Genomic DNA, 16,052 nt, shown 5'->3' with positions numbered 1-16,052 from the left:
GAGGATCTATACTAAAAAATACGCTAGAACAAAACTACTTCAGTTCCTGATAAAACATGAGGTCTACCCACCTTCCCCTACTTTAGCGCCTGGATAGGGCAGTGGTGGGTAGAAAATGTTACTACGGGTCAGATGGACCCTGCTAAATCCCTGGGCACCGGCTAGTCAGAGCTTAAGCTCTATTGCTCTCAGGGTCGGCTACTACTGCTGTTCAAGAGTTCTTTCACTTAGATTGGGTGTAACACTATACTTTGGAATTTTAGATTATTTATTTTGCCACTTACAGATTGGTGTGTGTGTGAGTGTAGGAATGGGAACGGAGCCGGCCGGCTACGCACTGCTGACATGTACCGTAGATGTTTTCTGCCTGCCACGTGGATCGTTGCACCTAGCGTGGGTTACTTGGCAGCGTTTCCAGAAGCGTTCGTGGTTCGGATAACGCCTACTGGTGGACACAACGGGAATGGGTGGTCGGGTTCACGGGATTCCAGGGGCCTTCAGTACCGGTTTTGGCCCGTACTCGGGGGATTTCGTCACGCCACTTAAGCTTGGCTACGGCTTCGACTCCTTGTGACCTCGGAGGGTATTAACGGGAAGCCTTCAAGGTCCCAGATGACGCCTACAATCGGCCACCGTATGGAGAGGTAATTCTCGGGTCACCGGATTCCGGATGCATTCGGGGTAGTTCTTGGCTGTAGTCGTAGGACTTCGTCGCGCCTCCTGGAGCTTCCGGGTACTGCTTGCAACCGCGAGGCAGCTCACTCAAGTCGGTTAGGCCTCTTAATGAACCGAATTTGATTCGATAACCGTTTGGGTCCTGAGCATGTGGTGATTGGATACAGAAGTGGGGTTAGGAACTAGGGTCGTCTAGATAAGGTTGAATATGAATACCTGATTCGACCTAATCAATGCCCTTCGGGATTAGGGTTTGTAGGCTCACGACAACTCACGACTTGCTACGTGATAAAGGGTTTTTTAGAATCTTTTCCACCACTTAAACTTGGAATTTACAGACACGTTCCAATAAGACTGCGACTTGCTCGAAGTGTGAAATGGAAAAGGAAGCAGGCCAGCAAACGTAGCAGTCCAGACCCTAGTATCCTCTCTTTTTCTGTATTCCCACTCTTTTCATCCCGCTTTTCCTATTTGGTACAACTTCTCATCTGGCATCCCGTTTTGCTTTTCAACAGTGCGTACAGTGTATGGTGTAATGATATGGCTTTACAAATTATGTTTTTAATTTAGTGTTACTTTATAATTTACCCAATTCTTAGGTGTGCATGCTATTTAGTAATTAGTTTTAGTTTATTTAAGTTTACTCAAAACCTAGATAATATATTTCTTTTGGTTGTATATACGTTATTTTAATAGAAAATTTAGGATTTAATGTCTTAACGGTAACACTACCCGGATAAAAATTTACAGTAACTTGTATGACATAACCCATTGAAATACAATAGATTGTGTGGCAAACAATACAAACTATTGTATGCTTATTGTAAAATGTTCACGGTTGTAAAAGATCTTTATTGTACGTACATTAAAATAACAATATATTTAAATGTTTCCAATAAATTCTATTATATTTTTATTGTTCGCTTATGTTTAGTATTGCTCATCCAAAAACTAAACAATTTTTAAAAGTATTTGGGTTGGATGATCTGGAAATCCGTCTAATGTTATTGAATTAATATAATTTTGGAATATTTCATGGATTTATTATATTGATGAAATAACAATTGAAAAACTAATAAAATTACAATAGATTTGTTTGTTAAATAAATAAAAATGTTATACCGGTTCTCAAGTATATATTTTCATATTGCAGGTCTAGTTGCAGGTCTAGAAATGTTTTGCAATGAAAATTTGATTTCAAAAAATGAAAGGGAACAAAAACTTTTGCTTATAATTTTACTCGGAGAATGGCTGGATTCATTTGAGCGTGTACAGTTTTGTTTATAATTAGTGAAGAGATGAAAATAATGAAACTGTATGGTGCAGAAAGTGTTTTTTTCATTGCAGTTTCTGCTGCTGGGAAAGCGGTAGATCACTATGGCTTCTGTACCGTGGTGAGTATCTAAAGTGTTGAAGCGTGTTAGAGCATCATTATCGGTCGCGAGCATTTTAATCACCCGCGCAGCGCTTTCATTTTAGTTTCGTCACGCGTTTCCGTATCGGTAACTATTTTCGGCTCTCAATTTTGGTTACTGTATTCCGTACCGGGGACGTTTGACAGTTGACAGTTCATCAAATAGCAGCGCTCTTAGCGCGCTACCAAATTTGGTCACCTGTCGTCAGTCGCGCTACTGTTATAGCAGCGCTTTTAGTAGCGACCGGTAAAGTGTCAAGTAATGATACTGCGCTGCCAAACGGCTCAAACTCACCACCGGTAATCTTGCTCTTAGAGCATCATTACTGGGCGCGAGTATATTGATCACTCTCACTGTACTGGCATTTTAGATTAGTCACTCTTTTTCGCATCGGTCACTATTTTCGGTATTTTCGGTTATCATTTCGGTGGCTGCATTCCGTATCGGTGACGTTCGACGTTTGATAGTTCATCAAATAGTAGCGCTGTTTGGTCAATTTGGTCACCTGTCAGCTGCGCTACTGTTTTAGCAGCGTGTTTAGTAGCGACCGGTAAAGTGTCAAATAATGATACTGCGCTGACAAACGGTTTATACTCACCACCGGTAATCGTAATATTATACTACAAAAGTTCAATGTACATAATGAACGCAGTGGTTCATCCCGAACAAAAAATAAATGAAAATTTTATCATCATAATACCTGATGACATGCCTGGTAACATGTATCCTTGTTCCTTTACAGAAATGAAGCTTATGATAAATAAAATACTGCTGCTTGCTGGTCACTGATTGAAGATCGTTCAGTGGCTACCATTGGCCAATCTCACCAACGGGATATAATAAGAACTGATGCAGGTAATTTTTTCTTTTCTTCTCGACGTATTTTTTCTAATAAAATCGACATTCTTTTATAATTTACATTTTTCACAGGTTTATATCTATATGTATTGTCTATTCGGAACAAAGTTAGTACGCTTTTTAAACCGATGTTGGATTTTTCTCCAGATACAGGCAACCCACTTAACTTTGGAAGTAGTGCGCTGGATTCGTCTAAAGATATGCTAAACAACCGGAGGAAAATAAAATAATTTGTAAAACAATTAATTGTATTGTATTTTTATTGGAATATTGGAGTATAATGTATTCTAAATCCTGTTGTATTTCTATTGTAAAACAATAGAAACAGTAATTGAAAACATTTAAAACACAATGTTTTCTATTGTTTTGTCGCTCGAAATCATCCCATTGAAGAACCGTAAAATCAATTGTTTTGCTCCGAATTTTGTATGGAAAATTTTCGATTTTTTTTATTGTAAAGATACATAACAACCCCCCTTTTTAATTGTAAAAGTCCCATTTACCATTCATTTTATCGTGGAAAACCATTATTTCTCATGTGATTTTATTGTCAAAATTCCATTATATTCAATGGTAAAAATTATGTTTTAAATGGTGTTGTAACAATAAAATTTATGATATTTTAATGATATTTTTTATCCGGGTACCTTCTACTCCCCCTAAAAAAAATAACTAAAACAAGGTTTTAGTTGTTTTTTTTTTGTTCAGTTCATTGGTGATCATTCCAGGATTGTGTTGCACCTTTCGTGCTTTCGAAATCAGACAAAAATCAACATATCATGCGTACTACCAACAAATAGATTACTCAATCATGCTTGAGTTCAATTGTTTACGCAACTACTTTCGCGATTGGTTATTTAGCCTTTGGCTCTTCCAATAACCGAAACGGTATTCTGTTTCGAGGAAGAATTAAGTCTTATTTTTCAAGGATAAACATGAGCGTAAATCGATGATCTCTTATTTGAATGTGTGTTTTCGCCGAAATATTACACCTGGTCCTATGGGTTTAGTGTATCCTTGTTTATTATTTGCACTCCTTTTTATTAATTGCAATTGAGTTTTATTTTATTCATCCATCGAAGTAGGGCACGAAACGGGTACCATCGTTCCATTGCCTAGCGTGTTGAAATTATCCATTGTGGGTCATATATCCTTGATCGGTTGAATTTCTACTTCGCAACTACTTATACAGACATGGGACTATTTTGAACAATAAGCTAACTATTGTAGACAAAATGAGACGAAAACTACCGAACAACCACGAATCATCGAACTCATTATCTCGCTCTAGCTTTATTTGCTGTAGAAAAAAACAGCGATGATATCATCATTCTCATAAAAGACGTGTACGCAACAACATCTAAACTTTACAGATCTCGACAAACTAATATTTTTTTCTAATTATCTATTCGTGACTACAGGAGAATTAAATGGAGAAGCTGTGCTTGGATCATTGGTCATCAGGGACTCCAGGTTTGAGGTCAGCGGAGGAAAATATTCCCAAATTTTTGCCATCTTCATCGAGAAGCTCATACGAGCTCGTTCCTCGACGGGAAACAATAGTGCACGGGATGTAGGCTGGTCCTAATTTTGCGTTATAGGAATCTCCAGCCGACGACTGCGTGAAATTTCTTTTATAAACTTTTTGTCCCATCTGATAGATAGGGGCAGGTTGTCTGAATCGAAGGTTATAGGCACGAGTGCTCTTATCGTACGCTTTTTCCAGATTTTTGGAGACAATTTGTTGAATTTTGTCATCTACAATTAACTTTTGTTTAGATCTTTCAGCCTGGGTAACATCTGCAACGATTGGATCTCGGCGATGTTCCTCGCCACTTGCGATTATTTCGTGGCCAAACAAAATCATGTAAGGAGTGAGGCTAGTAGAAGAGTGCTTTGTATTGTTCAGTGTGTATTCAACTTCGGAGATACGTGAATCCCATAAACGTTGGTTATCTTTAACGTACGTGCGAATACACGCGTTAATACTTCGGTTGAGGCGTTCTACAGGATTAGCCTGGCTGTGGTGCCTGGAATTAGCCCAATGTTTAACATGGTATCGCCCCAAGAAATTTTGGAAGACTTTGCTCAGGAAACACGATGCATTGTCACTGATTAAAATTTCAGGCACCGAAAAGCGACGGAACCATTGTTCTTCTAGTATTTTGATCACCAGCTCCGAAGATATTTTTCTCACTGGAATCAAAACAATCCATTTTGAATAAACGTCCAGAAGTACTAGAAGGTGGGTATGGCCTGATTTCGATCGAGGTAGTGATTGTATAAAATCGATTGCTAGTATTTGAAAAGGTTTGGACGCTAATCGTGGATTTCCCATCACCGGGTGTTGGGAAGTGTTTGCTGGTTTGCATTCCTTGCAGATACGACACTGCTGTACATATTTTCGGATTGATGTGGCCATTTTGGGCCAGTAATATCTTGTCCGAATTTTATCCAGGAGCTTTTCGTACCCGACATGAAACGATTGATCATGTTCTCTCAGGAGAACCTCAGCGCGAGACTTCTCCGGCACACACTGTTTCCATTCAAAACAAAAATCCAAGACTTCTGTTTTGCTGGGAACGAATTTGAAAAGCTTTCCCTCCTCTATTTTATAATCCGTACTATCTTCAGCCCCCGAGAGAGCTTTGTTGTACAGAGTGGAATACCATGCGTCTTCCTCATCCAGTAAGGCTGCTTCCATTGAGCGTGAAAGCGCGTCTGGAATGATGTTATCCCTCCCTCTTCGGTGCCGAATCTCAAAGTCATAACCTTGCAAATCAATGCTCCACCTGCTGAGTCTGGATGAGGTTCGCCACTTTCCATTCATAATATGGGTGAGAGCGGATGCATCCGTTATCACCACAAATCTTGTCCCTTCGATATATGGCCTAAACTTATCGATGGCAGCAAGCACGGCCAACCCTTCTTTTTCAGAGGCCGCATATGCTTGTTGCGCTGGTGAGAGTTTTTGGGAGAAGTACGCCACTACCTTCTCACCGCTCTCATGCTGCTGCGTGAGAATCGCGGCGATAGCACTATCGCTCGCATCCGTTTGAACTTGGAACGGTAGTCGGAAATTAGGATTGGCGAGTATTGGAGCTGCGATTAAACTTTCTTTAAGACTCGTGAAAGCCTTCTCAGCCGTTGGATTCCATACAAGAGTTTTAGGTTTTTACCCTTCTTACACCCTAGGAAGGGTATAAAGATCGCTTGAAAAACCGACTTTTTATCCGAGGCTCGGAGACCCAAGTCGTATATACCAAACAACTCAGCTCGAAGAACTGAGCACATGTATGTATGTGTGTGTGTGTGTGCGTGTGTGCGTGTGTGCGTATGTGTGTGCGTTACAAAATCTCACATCAAGATCTCCAGCCGTCCGTGGACCGATTTGCACGATTTTAGCACTAAACGAAAGCTATGACTTTGTCATTGTTCGAGTTCAATTTTTTTTGCAATCGGACATTTGGTTCCAGAGATATGTGAGAAATACGAACATGAAGTGCATTTTCAGAAAACTAACAAAATAATGTCACATGAATATCTCAGCCGTCTGTAAACCAATTTGCATGATTTTATTTTGAAACGAAAGCTATGACTTTACCATTGAACTTATTGTATTTTGTTTTTGCAATTAGACATTGGGTTCCGGAGATATCTTTGAAATACGAACATAAAGCATTAGACGTATCAACTTCCCACATTGGTAAAATATGTCCCATCAAGATCTCAGTCGTCCTTGGACCGATTTGTGCGATTTTATCTTTAAACGAAAGCTATGTTTTTGTCATTGGACCCATTCATTTCTTTCTGCAATTGGAAATTCGGTTTCAGAGATATCTGTAAAATACGAATATGAGACATATTTTCAGACTACTAATGAAGAATTGTCACACCAATATCTCAGCCGTCTATGACCCGATTTGAACTCTTTTGGGCTTAAACAGAAGCTGTAATATTGCCATTTAAGGCGGCAAATCAAATCTGCAGTCTTTTTGTATTTTTTAAAAATTGTTAAATTTCCAGAAATATCCCTTTTTACCCTTCTTACACCTTAAGAAGGGTATAAAGATCGCTTGAAAAACCGACTTTTTATCCGAGGCTCGGAGACCCAAGTCGTATATACCAATCAACTCAGCTCGACGAACTGAGCACATGTATGTATGTGTGTGTGTGTGTGCGTGTGTGCGTGTGTGTGTATGTGTGTGCGTTACAAAAATCTCACATCAAGATCTCAGCCGTCCGTGGACCGATTTGCACGATTTTAGCACTAAACGAAAGCTATGACTTTGTCATTGTTCGAGTTCAATTTTTTTTGCAATCGGACATTTGGTTCCAGAGATATCGGGACTGCTTTGCGATTTGGGCGTAACTTATTTTGTAAACAAACATTGCTTTATGCATTCCGGAGAATGCAAGCGTTTTCATCCCAAACTAATTCCCTTATCCAGTAGAGGAAAGCCTAATCTGTCGGATCCATACCGTAGTTTCCTCATAAAATGCTTGTTTTAGCAGGAATTCCCCTTCCAATGCTTGTTTACAAAATAAGTTACGCCCAAATCGCAAATTGGTTCCGATATGTGAGAAATACGAACATGAAGTGCATTTTCAGAAAACTTACAAAATAATGTCACATGAATATCTCAGCCGTCTGTAAACCAATTTGCATGATTTTATCTTTAAACGAAAGCTATGACTTTGCCATTGAACCCATTGTATTTTGTTTTTGCAATTAGACATTGGGTTCCGGAGATATCTTTGAAATACGAACATAAAGCATTAGACGTATCAACTTCACACATTGGTAAAATATGTCCCAACAAGATCTCAATCGTCCTTGGACCGATTTGTGCGATTTTATCTTTAAACGAAAGCTATGTTTTGTCATTGGACTCATTAATTTTTCTGCAACCGGAAATCCGGTTTCAGAGATATCTGTGAAATACGAATATGAGACATATTTTCAGACTACTAATGAAAAATTGTCACACCAATATCTCAGCCGTCTATGACCCGATTTGAACTCTTTTGGGCTTAAACAGAAGCTGTAATATTGCCATTTAAGGCGGCAAATCAAATCTGCAGTCTTTTTGTATTTTTTCAAAATTGTTAAATTTCCAGAAATATCCTTTTTACCCTTCTTACACCCTAAGAAGGGTATAAAGATCGCTTGAAAAACCGACTTTTTATCCGAGGCTCGGAGACCCAAGTCGTATATACCAATCAACTCAGCTCGACGAACTGAGCACATGTATGTATGTGTGTGTGTGTGTGCGTGTGTGCGTGTGTGCGTATGTGTGTGCGTTACAAAAATCTCACATCAAGATCTCAGCCGTCCGTGGACCGATTTGCACGATTTTAACACTAAACGAAAGCTATGACTTTGTCATTGTACGAGTTCATTTTTTTTTGCAATCAGACATTTGGTTCCAGAGATATGTGAGAAATACGAACATGAAGTGTATTTTCAGAAAACTAACAAAATAATGTCACATAAATATCTCAGCCGTCTGTAAACCAATTTGCATGATTTTATCTTTAAACGAAAGCTATGACTTTGCCATTGAACCCATTGTATTTTGTTTTTGCAATTAGACATTGGGTTCCGGAGATATCTCTGAAATACGAACATAAAGCATTAGACGTATCAACTTCACACATTGGTAAAATATGTCCCATCAAGATCTCAGTCGTCCTTAGACCGATTTGTGCGATTTTATGTTTTAACGAAAGCTATGTTTTTGTCATTGGACCCATTAATTTTTTTTCTGCAATCGGAAATTCGTTTTCAGAGATATCTGTGAAATACGAATATGAGACATATTTTCAGACTACTAATGAAAAATTGTCACACCAATATCTCAGCCGTCTATGACCCGATTTGAACTCTTTTGGGCTTAAACAGAAGCTGTAATATTGCCATTTAAGGCGGCAAATCAAATCTGCAGTCTTTTTGTATTTTTTCAAAATTGTTAAATTTCCAGAAATATCCTTTTTACCCTTCTTACACCCTAAGAAGGGTATAAAGATCGCTTGAAAAACCGACTTTTTATCCGAGGCTCGGAGACCCAAGTCGTATATACCAATCAACTCAGCTCGACGAACTGAGCACATGTATGTATGTGTGTGTGTGTGCGTGTGTGTGTGTGTGTGCGTGTGTGTGTGCGTTACAATAATCTCACATCAAGATCTCAGCCGTCCGTGGACCGATTTGCACGATTTTAGCACTAAACGAAAGCTATGACTTTGTCATTGTTCGAGTTCAATTTTTCAATCGGACATTTGGTTTCCAGAGATATGTGAGAAATACGAACATGAAGTGTATTTTCAGAAAACTAACAAAATAATGTCACATGAATATCTCAGCCGTCTGTAAACCAATTTGCATGATTTTATCTTTAAACGAAAGCTATGACTTTGCCATTGAACCCATTGTATTTTGTTTTGCAATTAGACATTGGGTTCCGGAGATATCTCTGAAATACGAACATAAAGCATTAGACGTATCAACTTCACACATTGGTAAAATATGTCCCATCAAGATCTCAGTCGTCCTTGGACCGATTTGTGCGATTTTATCTTTAAACGAAAGCTATGTTTTTGTCATTGGACCCATTCATTTTTCTGCAATTGGAAATTCGGTTTCAGAGATATCTGTAAAATACGAATATGAGACATATTTTCAGACTACTAATGAAGAATTGTCACACCAATATCTCAGCCGTCTATGACCCGATTTGAACTCTTTTGAGGCTTAAACAGAAGCTGTAATATTGCCATTTAAGGCGGCAAATCAAATCTGCAGTCTTTTGTATTTTTAAAAATTATTAAATTTCCAGAAATATCCCTTTTTACTCTTCTTACACCTTAAGAAGGGTATAAAGATCGCTTGAAAACTGACTTTTATCCGAGGCTCGGAGACCCAAGTCGTATATACCAATCAACTCAGCTCGACGAACTGAGCACATGTATGTATGTATGTGTGTGTGTGTGCGTGTGTGCGTGTGTGCGTATGTGTGTGCGTTACAAAAATCTCACATCAAGATCTCAGCCGTCCGTGGACCGATTTGCACGATTTTAGCACTAAACGAAAGCTATGACTTTGTCATTGTTCGAGTTCAACTTTTTTTGCAATCGGACATTTGGTTCCAGAGATATGTGAGAAATACGAACATGAAGTGCATTTTCAGAAAACTAACAAAATAATGTCACATGAATATCTCAGCCGTCTGTAAACCAATTTGCATGATTTTATCTTTAAACGAAAGCTATGACTTTGCCATTGAACCCATTGTATTTTGTTTTTGCAATTAGACATTGGGTTCCGGAGATATCTTTGAAATACGAACATAAAGCATTAGACGTATCAACTTCCCACATTGGTAAAATATGTCCCATCAAGATCTCAGTCGTCCTTGGACCGATTTGTGCGATTTTATCTTTAAACGAAAGCTATGTTTTTGTCATTGGACCCATTCATTTTTTTCTGCAATTGGAAATTCGGTTTCAGAGATATCTGTAAAATACGAATATGAGACATATTTTCAGACTACTAATGAAGAATTGTCACACCAATATCTCAGCCGTCTATGACCCGATTTGAACTCTTTTGAGCAAACAGAAGCTGTAATATTGCCATTTAAGGCGGCAAATCAAATCTGCAGTCTTTTTGTATTTTTAAAAATTGTTAAATTTCCAGAAATATCCCTTTTTACCCTTCTTACACCTTAAGAAGGGTATAAAGATCCTTGAAAAACCGACTTTTTTATCCGAGGCTCAGAGACCCAAGTCGTATATACCAATCAACTCAGCTCGACGAACTGAGCACATGTATGTATGTGTGTGTGTGTGCGTGTGTGCGTGTGTGCGTATGTGTGTGCGTTACAATAATCTCACATCAAGATCTCAGCCGTCCGTGGACCGATTTGCACGATTTTAGCACTAAACGAAAGCTATGACTTTGTCATTGTTCGAGTTCAATTTTTTTTGCAATCGGACATTTTGTTCCAGAGATATGTGAGAAATACGAACATGAAGTGCATTTTCAGAAAACTAACAAAATAATGTCACATGAATATCTCAGCCGTCTGTAAACCAATTTGCATGATTTTATCTTGAAACGAAAGCTATGACTTTGCCATTGAACCCATTGTATTTTGTTTTTGCAATTAGACATTGGGTTCCGGAGATATCTTTGAAATACGAACATAAAGCATTAGACGTATCAACTTCCCACATTGGTAAAATATGTCCCATCAAGATCTCAGTCGTCCTTGGACCGATTTGTGCGATTTATCTTTAAACGAAAGCTATGTTTTGTCATTGGACCCATTCATTTTTTCTGCAATTGGAAATTCGGTTTCAGAGATATCTGTAAAATACGAATATGAGACATATTTTCAGACTACTAATGAAGAATTGTCACACCAATATCTCAGCCGTCTATGACCCGATTTGAACTCTTTTGGGCTTAAACAGAAGCTGTAATATTGCCATTCAAGGCGGCAAATCAAATCTGCAGTCTTTTTGTATTTTTTAAAAATTGTTAAATTTCCAGAAATATCCCTTTACCCTTCTTACACCCTAAGAAGGGTATAAAGATCGCTTGAAAAAACTGACTTTTATCCGAGGCTCGGAGACCCAAGTCGTATATACCAATCAACTCAGCTCGACGAACTGAGCACATGTATGTATGTGTTTTTTTTTTTTTTTATAGAGGATGAAGGCAAATCTGCATACAGACACCTGAAATTATCCTCAGGGAGTGGGGTTGGCGCAGTTGGCAGAAGGCCAGACCGCCGGACCCACTAAACCCACCAAGCAACAGAAGGTTACTTGAGTTACCCTCTCTTCAAATGCACAATTCCCCGGACTTACCTTTCAGTATTACTTCTGTGGGGAAAAGCAGTACTAAAAGTACTCCTCCCAAAACAACACCTTTTCACAGTGCCTCTCTTCGATGTTTGTCATACGTCTGAGCCCTTTGGCTCCCTTATTGGTGCCAACAAGCACACAAAGCGTGGGCCCTTAAGCCCTTTACTTTTTTTCCTTGTGCCATTCAGCAACGCATCTACTTTCCTTTTATTTTAGAGCCATTATTTAGCCTCAACGTGCTATAAGCTTACTCAGATAGTCCCCGGCGGCGGATCTACCCTACTCCGACAGGGGAGTCCCCCGGCGGAAGCTCCCCCGATACCGACGACCCGCATTCGTGGATGGCTGTTACATTACCAACACTACACATTCACCTGGTATGCATGTTCATAGATCCGCTGTATGTATGTGTATGTATGTGTGTGTGTGTTGTAACCATTGATTTGGGGTTCCATTACTTGTAAATAGTTTTTTGTATATAGTGTCATTTTTTATTATTATATTATTATTTTTGAATGCTAGCAATTAGAGTTAAATTAAGAAATAAAAAAAAGTATATGAATTGAAAACAAATTAATGAATGTGAATTGAAAATGAATTTATGAATCGAATACATCCACCTATTTCCCATACGCTTTGCACACCCTAACTATATATCTGTGAACGCACACCTCACGTTATGCGCTACCATTGAGCGCTACCACCAAGCTTAATGGTCATTACCGTCAATGTCATCTGACGTCTGGAAAGAACGACACAGCAGAAGCCAAAAACGAGGACCGAGGATGGAATAAAAACAGCTGGAATCAGCGAGTCCAGCTCTCTATCAGTGAACGATATCGTCGAAGGTCAAAGTTGGCCATTAGTAAAGTGACGCGTGGTGAAACCCCGGTTGTGAAGTGCCTGTAGTTTCGACGGGCGGTCCTCGCTGCTTCAACCCCTTGTGGACGCGGGTTATTCATCATCCAATTCCAGAAGTGAACCGTCGAAAGCCCTCATGTGGCGAAAGCCAAGCTGTAAGAACCAAGCCCGGACCGCGCAGAGAAACCGTTGCTCGTTGTTAGAGGTTCCCGTCGATGCTCGACCCGTTCCGGACGCTACCTGTGCCTGAAGAAGTTTGCCGGCGTGTATGAGAGGAGCGCTGAACGAGAAAATGAAGAGTCCCACCCGGCGAGGAAGCGGTTGTGCTGTGGTACGTGCACGAATGCAGCTACGATGATCATGTGAGTTGGGGTGTGCAATTCTACCTACTCCTTCCGTGAAATGTACAAAAGAAAAAGAAATTAAATTAACTAATTAAGAATTTTCTTCTTTTAATCAATACTTGCTAAGCCCTGATAATTTGTCTATTTTCCACTATATCGTTATTCCACCTTGTGACGTTTTTTCAAGGAAGTCCTTCCTCCTACCAATCATATTCCAATTCTTTCTGGAGCCATTTTATAACGACCCTGAATCCCAGGACAATCCCTGGAGGGACAAAGGTGTCCCCAAGTGAATCGTTAGTCCTCACAATTGGCGCTCAACACAAAAGAAAAGGTTTCCATTTTAATTCAAAAGTGGAACCCTTTTCATTCCTGCTCCGGAAGAATTGGAAATAATTCCAATTGTTCTTATCAATAGTGTAATTGTGATCGGAAAAGCATTGTTATCAATGAAGAGGCTTTGTTCATTCAAATGCGTTCGAGTGATGAAAACTGATAATCAATTTATTGTTCACCTCGTATAATCAAATAGAAATTAGATTTTGTTCTCGACAATACTTGTAGTTATTAAATTAGTAGAGTTAAATAAATAATCAGTGACTTTTTTTTTTCATCTTAAAGTGTTACTTTAGTTATTATTTCTTTTTATCATTATTATTTCTTTTTGGTGTTAGAATTTTTATTTTATTTTTGAATTTTGGTTAGGGTTTAGTTTCTTTTAGTGTGACATAGTTTAGGGTTTAGTTTTTTTGTTTTTTTCTTCCTTTTTTGCATTTATTAGGGTTTTGATATATTAATTAAGAAATGGGTGAAGCCAAATAAAGTTTTTTACTCAAGCGGTGGATAAGATCAGAGGATGGTACCATAGCTTGAGGGTGGATCACTTATCACAGGAAGAACTTGATTTTGAACTGGACATCCGTTCAATTGTGATACGCGATGATCCCACATATTCGAGAAGACGAAGAAGCCTCCGTGATCATTTAAAGTCAGAAGAAGAAACAAACAACAATCGATGTGATGCTGGAAGTCAATTGGGAAGAAACTAGCAGACCTTCCGGCAATATTATGACAAATTATGTGAAGGGCTTCAACAAAATGACCGAAATCTCAGAGTGAGAGGTCAAGCTAAATTGTTACATTTCGGGCATGGATTGTTCTTCTTTTGAATAATTCTGCAGATTCGGGAGAGGAAACATTTTTGAAAGCGATGCTTATGCAGGTGGTGGCTCTTTGGAGAAGTATTTCTATACTAATAATCAGGTGCCTAACGTCATAAATCCCGATGGTTTGAGTGACGAGCCGTTGCTTGACTTGTTCCATTAGAAGGTGACTTACCTGCGGCAGCTAGAAATGTGGTGGTAGATAGAGAGGTCCCAATAGGAAGAAACTATGCTTCAGGGGGACATTCAGGGGCCTCGTAAGAATAAAGAGAGTGATTGTGTTCTCCAATTAAAGCAAGAATAAAAGCGCTGGAAGCGGAACTGACCAATCGAGATAAATCGATTATTGAGGGGGTTCAGACTAACAGAATCCAGGAACGACAAGTAGTAGACAACTATCATCGAGTGAAAGACGAGCAAACACGGAGTTTCTCTCAGCAGGTCCCAATCTCACACTTCTGTCTTACCCTTCTCAATACCCTCCCAACCATAAAGCACTGCTAACCCAATGACTAGCGTAACGTTTTCGGTTCCACAGAGCTACTCTTCTACCTTTGCCTCCGCTGTCTACTTCATAGCTTTAATCACCTTCTAAAACATCTAATGTGCAGCCACAGAGTTACACACAAGCTGCGAACACCAGGTTAGCAAATCCAGCAAATCCAAACATCTCCGACTTCTATCCATGTTTAGATTCTTCTAATAGTACTAGCACACTGCCTCCTAATCTGTGGCTGAGATATCCAAACATGAGCGGTATGCCACATTGCAATTCGTGGTTTGGAAACCCAAGCAATGCACCGACATCCAGTGCATGGATAGGCACTGGTGCACCGATTCAATCCTTTTCCCAATCCGTCATTTACACCTTTCAACCCAGTCCTACCCGGTAACCAGGGACGAAATTCTTTGCCAGTGTCCAAGTGGACAATAACCAAATATGATGGTGAAGACCAAGGACTGAAAATGAATCAGTTCCTCGGAATGGTTCATGCAATGGCGGTCGCTGAACATGCTTCCGAAGCGGAACTTTTTGATTCTGCCATTCATCTTTTAAGGACCGGCGCTGCAATGGTATATGACCATGCGGGCCACAGGCCGCCATTGAATTGGCAGCATCTAGTTTTAGAACTCCGAAGAACGTTTATACTGACCTAGACACACTCATAAAAATGAAAGTCTATCAGAGACACCAGTCTAGGAATGAAACTTTTCTCCAATACTACCATGGCATGGAGGAACTTTTCGGAACCATAGGCGTTCCTTCCAGAATACGAGAAGGTTCAGATCCTTATGCAGAATATGCGGATCGACTACAAAAAGCAGTTGAATTTTCTCCCGATCGCTTTGATCTCCCGACCCTTGTGGCGGGCCGGTCAAAGATCGATTCCGTAAACTTCTCGGTCTACAATAAAGTTTTGGACCTGAAAAGTCGGTGAATGTTGCTTGAAACTTCAGGATTAAACACAAAACCGAAGCCGGAGAAACCGTCGAATCAGCAGCCTTCGTGCCAACAACCTCCTCATATGGGTAGCTCTACGCAAACCCACAGGCACCAAAAAGGGTTCACAGTCCCATGACTTTCCTCGTCGGGGTCTACTCGTCCACAAACCACACTAGAAGAAATGATTGCGTCACATCAGCCTCTTTCAAAAAGGCATTGCTTCAATTGCGGCTTATTCGGGCATCGTATCGATCAATGCCGTCTACCAAGAGGGTTCTATGTGAGAACTGTGGGTTCCGTATACCGTCTAACAATTGCCCCTTCTGTGTAAAAAACGCCATCAGCGAGTCAAAACCGCCGCTCGCTGAATCTAAATCACTAGGCGTAGACTCCTCTCCATATTTCGAACCAGCATCAG

At 39.7% G+C, this 16,052-nt stretch overlaps 1 long non-coding RNA gene across 1 annotated transcript; it reads left to right on the top strand.

Moving 5' to 3' along the window:
• Positions 1-1,945: 1,945 nt before the first annotated feature.
• LOC134202722 (uncharacterized) lies at positions 1,946-3,586 on the top strand. The gene is made up of 3 exons (XR_009977313.1): positions 1,946-2,069; positions 2,833-2,945; positions 3,021-3,586. It is a non-coding gene; the product is annotated as an uncharacterized LOC134202722 (long non-coding RNA).
• Positions 3,587-16,052: the final 12,466 nt, after the last annotated feature.

Source organism: Armigeres subalbatus, unplaced genomic scaffold (assembly GCF_024139115.2).
Source record: "Armigeres subalbatus isolate Guangzhou_Male unplaced genomic scaffold, GZ_Asu_2 Contig1374, whole genome shotgun sequence".
Classification (NCBI taxonomy): domain Eukaryota; kingdom Metazoa; phylum Arthropoda; class Insecta; order Diptera; family Culicidae; genus Armigeres; species Armigeres subalbatus.
This window is presented reverse-complemented; position numbering and strand designations above follow the sequence as displayed.